Genomic DNA, 7,454 nt, shown 5'->3' on the forward strand with positions numbered 1-7,454 from the left:
GCCTCTTTGAGACCACTTGGAAGCTGGCTCCATAAAAATGGTGCCTGATAGCTAAAGGCTCTTCCACCTCATGTCCATTTAGAGACCCGAGGAATCACCAGTAACCCTGCATTTTGAGAGCGAAGTGCTCTGATCGGTTGATAAGGGGCTAAAGCATCTTGGAGATAGGTCAGAGCCATCCCATTTAGGATTTTGTAAGTGAGGAGAAAGATTTTAAATCTAACTCTAAACTCGACAGGAAGCCAGTGAAGAGATTTTAGAACGGGAGTAATGTGTTCGCCTCCTCTAGTTCCGGTTGATAATCTGGCCGCCGCATTTTGAACCAACTGAAAGTTTTTTAATGCACTTTTTGGGCAGGCTGCAAGAAGGGAGTTGCAGTAGTCCAGTCTAGTAGAAACAAATGCATGGATGAGTTTTTCTGCATCGCTTTTTGGTAGAATGTTTCTTATTTTAGCTATGTTGCGCAAGTGGAAATATACTGTTTTACAAGCCAGGTTGATATGTGCATTAAAGGAGATATCCTGGTCAAATAAGACCCCGAGGTTCCTGACAGTAGAGGAGGATACATTGACGTTATCTAAGGTGATAATCTGTTCAGATAGACACTCTCTCAGTTTATGGGGGCCTAGTATAATGACCTCTGTTTTGCCAGGATTAAGATGGAGATAGTTTGTAGTCATCCAGGTTTTAATTTCTCTAATACAGTCACTGAGTCTGTCTATTTGATTACCGTATTGGCCCGAATATAAGACGACTCCGATTATAACACGACCCCTATTTTTCAAAGATCATTTTGTGGAAAAAAAAAAATGCTGAAGACAATAAAGTCACTCATAAAACAACTTTGTATTATACAATTATTATGAACTCAAAAACTCACAACTGAGATAAAATTTCACGAGATATAAAATAAAAACAAAATTACTACAGTATTGAATAAAAAATATATTCTCTTTCTCAAAATAAGAAACAATAAGCAACAAACAAGAAGCCTCAAGGGTCCAAACTGCATAAATGATGTAAATAACTGTCCAGTGCCTTCAGCTGAATCAGGCTCTGGTGGTGGACATTCCGTCTTTCCGTTTTTCAGTGACGTATTCACTCACCCTCCTATCAGTCTCTCTGAAGCGTCGCTCTCGGGACCACGGAAAGCTTTTCTCATAGCGTTAGCATCTGGAGGCGTTTTTTCTGTGCTCTCCAATAAGAACGAGGCTCTGCTACACCAGATCTCCTGGCGGCTTGGCAGTAGTTTGATGACTCTGCTGCGTTGATCATCAGTTTAAAGTTGGTATCATAACTTCTCCTCTGTTGTTTGCTCAGTTGTCCAGCGTTCTGCCCCTTTGTTCCAGATGATCCGCCATTTTTCATCACATCATTTGTTCTCATTTCATCGCTCCACTCGCTCTCTGGTCAGTGATACGTTGGCTCCATCTAGCGGCACGGATGCATATTGACCATCTACCGTAAGTCCGTGATTATAACACGACCCCACTTTTCAGGATAGAATTTCTGGAAAAAAACATTGTCTTATATTCGGGCCAATACGGTAGTTTGACCAGATTTCATAGATAAATACAATTGTGTGTCATCTGCATAGCAATGAAAATTGATATCGTGACTTCTAATTATGTTCCCTAAAGGAAGCATATACAACAGAAATAAAATTGGCCCGAGCACGGACCCTTGAGGAACCCCATAACTGACCTGGGAGCATGGTGAGGACTGTTGGTTAACGTGAACAAATTGGTACCTATTAGATAAATAGGATTTGAACCAGCAGAGGGCTTTTCCTCTGATGCCGACCTCACATTCTAACCTTTGCAGGAGAAAATTGTGGTCAATTGTATCAAAAGCCGCACTGAGGTCTAGGAGAACCAGGATTGAGACGAGACCTGCGTCAGCCGCCAATAGAAAGTCATTAGTGACTTTAACTAACGCAGTCTCAGTGCTGTGGTAAGCTCTATATCCTGACTGAAATTTCTCAAATAAACAATTGTCCTGTAGGTGGCAGCAAAGCTGTTTAACCACGACTTTTTCCAGAACTTTTGAAATAAACAGCAGATTTGATATCGGTCTGTAGTTAGCTAGAATATCAGGATCAAGATTAGGTTTTTTCAGCAGTGGTTTGATTACTGCGAATTTAAATGACTGTGGCACATAGCCATTTTCTAGAGACGTATTTATTATAGTTATGATCATATTTAAGATAACTGGAAGAATATCTTTGAAAAGCTTAGTTGGAATTGGATCTAGGAGACAGGTCGAAGATTTAGAAGACGTTACAATCGAAGTAATCTCAGCCCCATCTACTGATGAGAAACTATCTAGTATTTCAGTGGCTGGATTCCCTGAGCTTGAGCTGACGAAAGCGCTTCACTGATTTTACCTCTGATGGTTATAATTTTATTTTAGGGTTATTTTTGTTTATTTCTATTAAACAAAAGTAATATAATGTCTTGGCTTTAAAAAGAGTTTATTGCTTAACAAGCTACATTTCCAAGCCTTCAGAGATTGTTCCGATTTAGATTTATGCCACAGTCTTTCGAATTGCCGAGTTTTTTGTTTGAGAACACGGGTTTCAGAATTAAACCATGGAGCAACACGCCTGGGTCAATTGGTTTTCAGCTGCAATGGAGCCACTACGTCAAGGGCAGATTTTAGTGAGTGCATAGCACTGTCAACGAACTGATCACTATTATCACCACTGGTCAATAAGCTCATTTCTGTGAGTTCACAAGATAATGCAGCAAATGCAGGCTGGATCAATTCTTAGTACCGAGCCACAGATTTTTCAGATAATGTCCGTATCAGCTGAATTGTATCTTTTTGAGCACAGTAGTCTTCAATCGAAACCTGAAAAGTAATGAAAAAATGGACAGTGTATGGGGTTCTGAGGGAGAACATTTAGGTCACTGACTTCTATCCCATATGTTAAGACCAGATCCAGGGTGTGCTTGTGACTATGAGTGGATTCATCAACATTCTGAGTGAAACCGATGCTATCTAATACTGCAATAAACACATTACTCAAACTGTCACCAGAATCATCCACATAGATGTTAAATTCACCTATTATAAGAATCTTGTTATGAGCCAATACTATATTGCTTAAAAACTCTGAGAACTCAGTTAAAAAGTCAGAGTAAGGACCAGGAGGTCGATACACAATAACTAATAGCACAGCTTTTTGATTCTTCCAATTTGGACAAGTAAGCGTTAGTATTAAGCTTTCAAAAGAGTAGAATTTAACATTAGTTTTGGGTTTAAGAAGAAGACTGGAGTGCGTTATCACTGCCACACCTCCACCTCGACCTGTTGATCTAGCTGTTTGGAAATTAACATAGGTTGGAGGGGTACATTCATTGAGCCTCACTTATAGGCTGCAAGGTGAACCACGAAAAGTCCTTCAGAAATTGAATTCTGCTCCGACATCGGCGAACTACACAATCTTTAGCTTATAAAAAAAAAATACTTCTGATTAGCTTACAGCAAAAAGTTTGTCGCAGAAATTCCTGTCGATTATTTATTACGAGGCATTTTAACCGGCACTATGTTCTTCAGCGCGTAATAACATTTTGCTCCGCGAGCGGTGGTGCGACTCGTCACGTGATCGTGCTAGACCAATCGCGTAGCTGGATTCGATAAACACAAAGCCAATATGGCCGCGAGCATGGTTGTATCAACTAGTACGGAAGAAGAGGAAAACTCGCCAGAAAGTGAGAAAAAGCTGAAATCTTTGTCGCATAAACGGTGCTATATGCACATTACTTCAGTGAAACATGAGAAAAGGCAGGATTTCACAGTCTCACGGTGGAATACGTATAGGAACAGCCCACGACAGTGGCTGGAGTTGAGGGGTGAGTGCCGCAATGTAGCTGAAAACTACAAACACTGCCTTGATTTGGACTTTGAAAACATTCCCGAGGACGCTGCCTTCCACCCCACATGTTATCGGAGGTTTATTGACAAGAGCGCAATTGCCGAAGCGGAAAGATGTCTCGTCCGTGAGAGAGAGAAAGGAGATGATAAGGAAAGCTCCTCAATAGGTGAGGCCATCCCATCAACATCGAGCAGAGCAACACAGAGTCCAACAAATCCGACAAAGAAACTGCGATCAAGCTCAGGCCTGCCCGTCTCAAGCTCTGGGCCCATCATTCCTGCCCTGTGCATTATATGTAAGAAGGAAAAATACAGTCAAAGGCAGGAAGACGACAAGTGATGCCCTCCATCAGTACTGCAAAAGGGCAAATTATCAGGCTGCAATCATGAGGTCTTGTGTGAATCAAAACATAGGTGCACCATCACCTGCTGGATACGGTTGGCATCTGGAAGATGGAGACCTACGAGTCACATGGATAACAATGAATCCAGCACCTCACAGTGTTTTGCATGTGATACACTGCAGTTGCAAAGAGAGTGCCTGTGAGACAGGCAGATGTTCATGTGTCTCTGCAGGACTCTGTTGTTTTCAGTTATCAATTATAAATGAACGACTGCATAAATGAATGGTCACTGTCATACCTATTGTCTTTTATTGATCAAAACGACATGAATAGTAAAATTTCACATTACTTGCCTAATTGATAGATAGTTAGATAGATAAATAGTTTAATGATCCCAAGGGGAAATTTAAAAGGCAGTCTGTGCTCACATTCACACTTAAAATGCATTCCAGGATAAAAATAAGTAAAAATAATTAGAAGCAATAGATTAGAAAGTAAAGTGCAAAGGATTTGAAAACACGAGCCTTCCTCTCCGGCCTGAGATGACAGAGATTGTTCTTCTTAGAGGCGGTTAGGTAGCTACAAAACACCGTTAAGTATCCATTTGACCCACGTCAGAACACTTTTTGGGAGAATTCTTCTATATCGGTAACGCTGAATGAAACTATGGGCGCTGCCATGTTTCCGGAATGTTGACATAATCCAGCTACACGATTGGTCTAGCACGATCACGTGACGAGTCGCACCACTGCTCGCGGAACAAAATGTTATTACGCGCTGAAGAACCTAGTTCCGTATAAAATGCCTTGTAATAAATAATCGGCAGGATTTTTTGCGACGAACTTTTTGCTCTAAGCTTATCAGAAGTATTTATTTGTTGTGAGCTAAAGAGTGTGTAGTTCGCCGACGTCGGAGCGAGCTGAAACGATAACAGGGTTCACCTTACGGCCTAATAGTCATCTTGCTGAAGCCAAGTTTCTGTTAGAGCAAGGAGATCAGTGTTATTGTCACGGATAAGGTAATTAACTAACAGAGATTTAGTGGAGATTGCTCTAATGTTTAGTAGACCACATTTTATGTATTTCCTACTGGAAAAGTTATTCTGTCTCGTACAGGTGTTAAGCTTTTTACCCATTGACTTTTTTTTAATGCTTTGAGCACTATGGACAGACACAGTCTGTGTTTGCCTAGGTCAGTGGTTCTCAATGTTTTTCTGTTACGCCCCCCCAGCAAGAAGAAAACAATTTGCGCCCCCCCCCCCCGTCCGCCGCAACTATAAATAATAGCATTTGTCTATAAAATTGTTATAGGTTCACCTCTGCATAACATCCTTGTTAACATTAAAGACAACAAAAAAGAAAGAGATATATGTTCAACTTACAAGAGTAACTTTATTAACATTGTTTATTAGTCTTGAAAAGGAAAGATTTAAGTGCATCAATTTGCCTGAAATTCAAAAAATAATAATATCCTTGTTTAAACTGTAAACATTGTTGACAGACTTGTTGCACCATTTGCTGCTGGAAAATAAAATTAAACAAAATCAATAAATAATAACAAATTCAAATTCACTTCAGCGACATTAACTCAGGAGCACAATATATAAAACACTTTAACCTACAAAAAAAAAAACAAAAAAAAAAAACCGAATAAAACAATTTGTGCAGATTTTTTTCCTTTTTTTTTTATCCAAATGAAGAAGCCAGGATTAATGGCTATAATGAGCACGTTCTGCAGTGCACAGCTTCTCAAAGCGAGGTTTGGCTTCACAAAGGTAAGATGTTGCAAAAGGAAGCATAATGCCCACAGACCTCTGCTCTTAGAGTGGATCCTGCCTCTCTACACTCAGCCAGAATTCTCTTTTGAATCACTATATTCGTCTCTCTCCACCTTTCTTTTCATCCCTGTTAAAAATGTCTTCATGTTGTCTCCGGGTTTGTTTACTGCGCTTCCCATCGCAGCTCGTTGCAAAAAAAAAAAACCTACACCGTAGAACTGCGCACACTCTGACAATGAGAGCGCAACTGCCAGCTACTGGAGTGGATGTGCAATTACACTTTATTTTAGTCCGGCGGTACAAAAAAAAAAAGCATGTTCCTCACGGTCACACGCGCCCCCGAGGGCATCACACTGCACCCCCCGAGGGGGGCGCGCCCCACAGTTTGAGAACCACTGGCCTAGGTAAACCTCCATGCTTGACTTGTAAAAATCCGGGAGCAGGATTAGTGACAGGATCAACAAGATCAACAGAGGAGCATTCTACATGACTACTCTGCGCCCGGGGCTCATAGCTGGATTGTCAATTTAGGGTACTAAGCCAATCAGCCATATTGTGTGCTAAGAGGGCTGCACCATCCAAAGTTGGGTGGATGCCATCCCTGTGGATGAGCCCAGGCTTTCCCCAGAAGGTGCACCAGTTGTTCAGAAAAATAACACCGTAGAGTAGAACCAGACACAGAGATTGAGACTTTCTATAGAGCCAGACTCAGAGGAGGAGACTATCTGCTGTTCCTATTGAGGTTCAGGGACAGAAGGAGAGAAATGGACAGACAGACAGATTGTGGGTCGGGATTCAAACCCTTGTTCTGCTGATGGGTACAGATTCTTCAGAAACAATAATGCGGCTTTTCAATAATCACGTCACTTACAATTCAAGACTCACCCTTCTAAATCTTCTTTTCTGTGATCTTCCTCCTCTGAAGTCTTCCAAGCTGGGGTTACAGCCTGAATATCGTTGTGTGTCACTGTGTGGGCGCACTAGTGTGTGTCGTTTAGAATACTTATGTTTGACATGTTGCTGCGGCAGGACTTTGTATGTTTTCCATGATGAACAAACCAACAAGCATGTGTATTTCCTCCTGTATGGAAATCATAAACAGCAGCCCCACTTCATAATGCAGCCGCAGACGTCCATGCTGTCTTCAAACTGTTACACAAAGTGACATTTTATCAATTTTTTATAATCTTTATGTAAATTTATGTCAATTCAGTGGGCTTCTGGAGAGAGCTGCTACGGCCAGTTCTTTTCGTGGGATGTGCTCTGCAACAATCTGAAACCTGAAAAGACACATTAAAAATCTTTGACATCTGGGAGGGGCTTTGTCCAAGTCATAAGTGTTTATTAAATGGACCGGTGATTTGTGACCTGTTTGCAATCGGAAACTGTCCATGCCTTGTACATACCGTGCAAATCTCTCACAGGCCCAAACACCGGCTAAACAGTCTTTTTCA

At 41.2% G+C, this 7,454-nt stretch overlaps 1 pseudogene; it reads right to left on the reverse strand.

Annotated features, from left to right (window-relative positions):
- The window catches only part of LOC115382727 (uncharacterized), a 191,368-nt pseudogene extending 186,073 nt beyond the window's left edge, over positions 1 to 5,295 (reverse strand).
- Positions 5,296 to 7,454: the final 2,159 nt, after the last annotated feature.

This window comes from Salarias fasciatus, chromosome 3 (genome assembly GCF_902148845.1).
Source record: "Salarias fasciatus chromosome 3, fSalaFa1.1, whole genome shotgun sequence".
NCBI classification, from domain to species: domain Eukaryota; kingdom Metazoa; phylum Chordata; class Actinopteri; order Blenniiformes; family Blenniidae; genus Salarias; species Salarias fasciatus.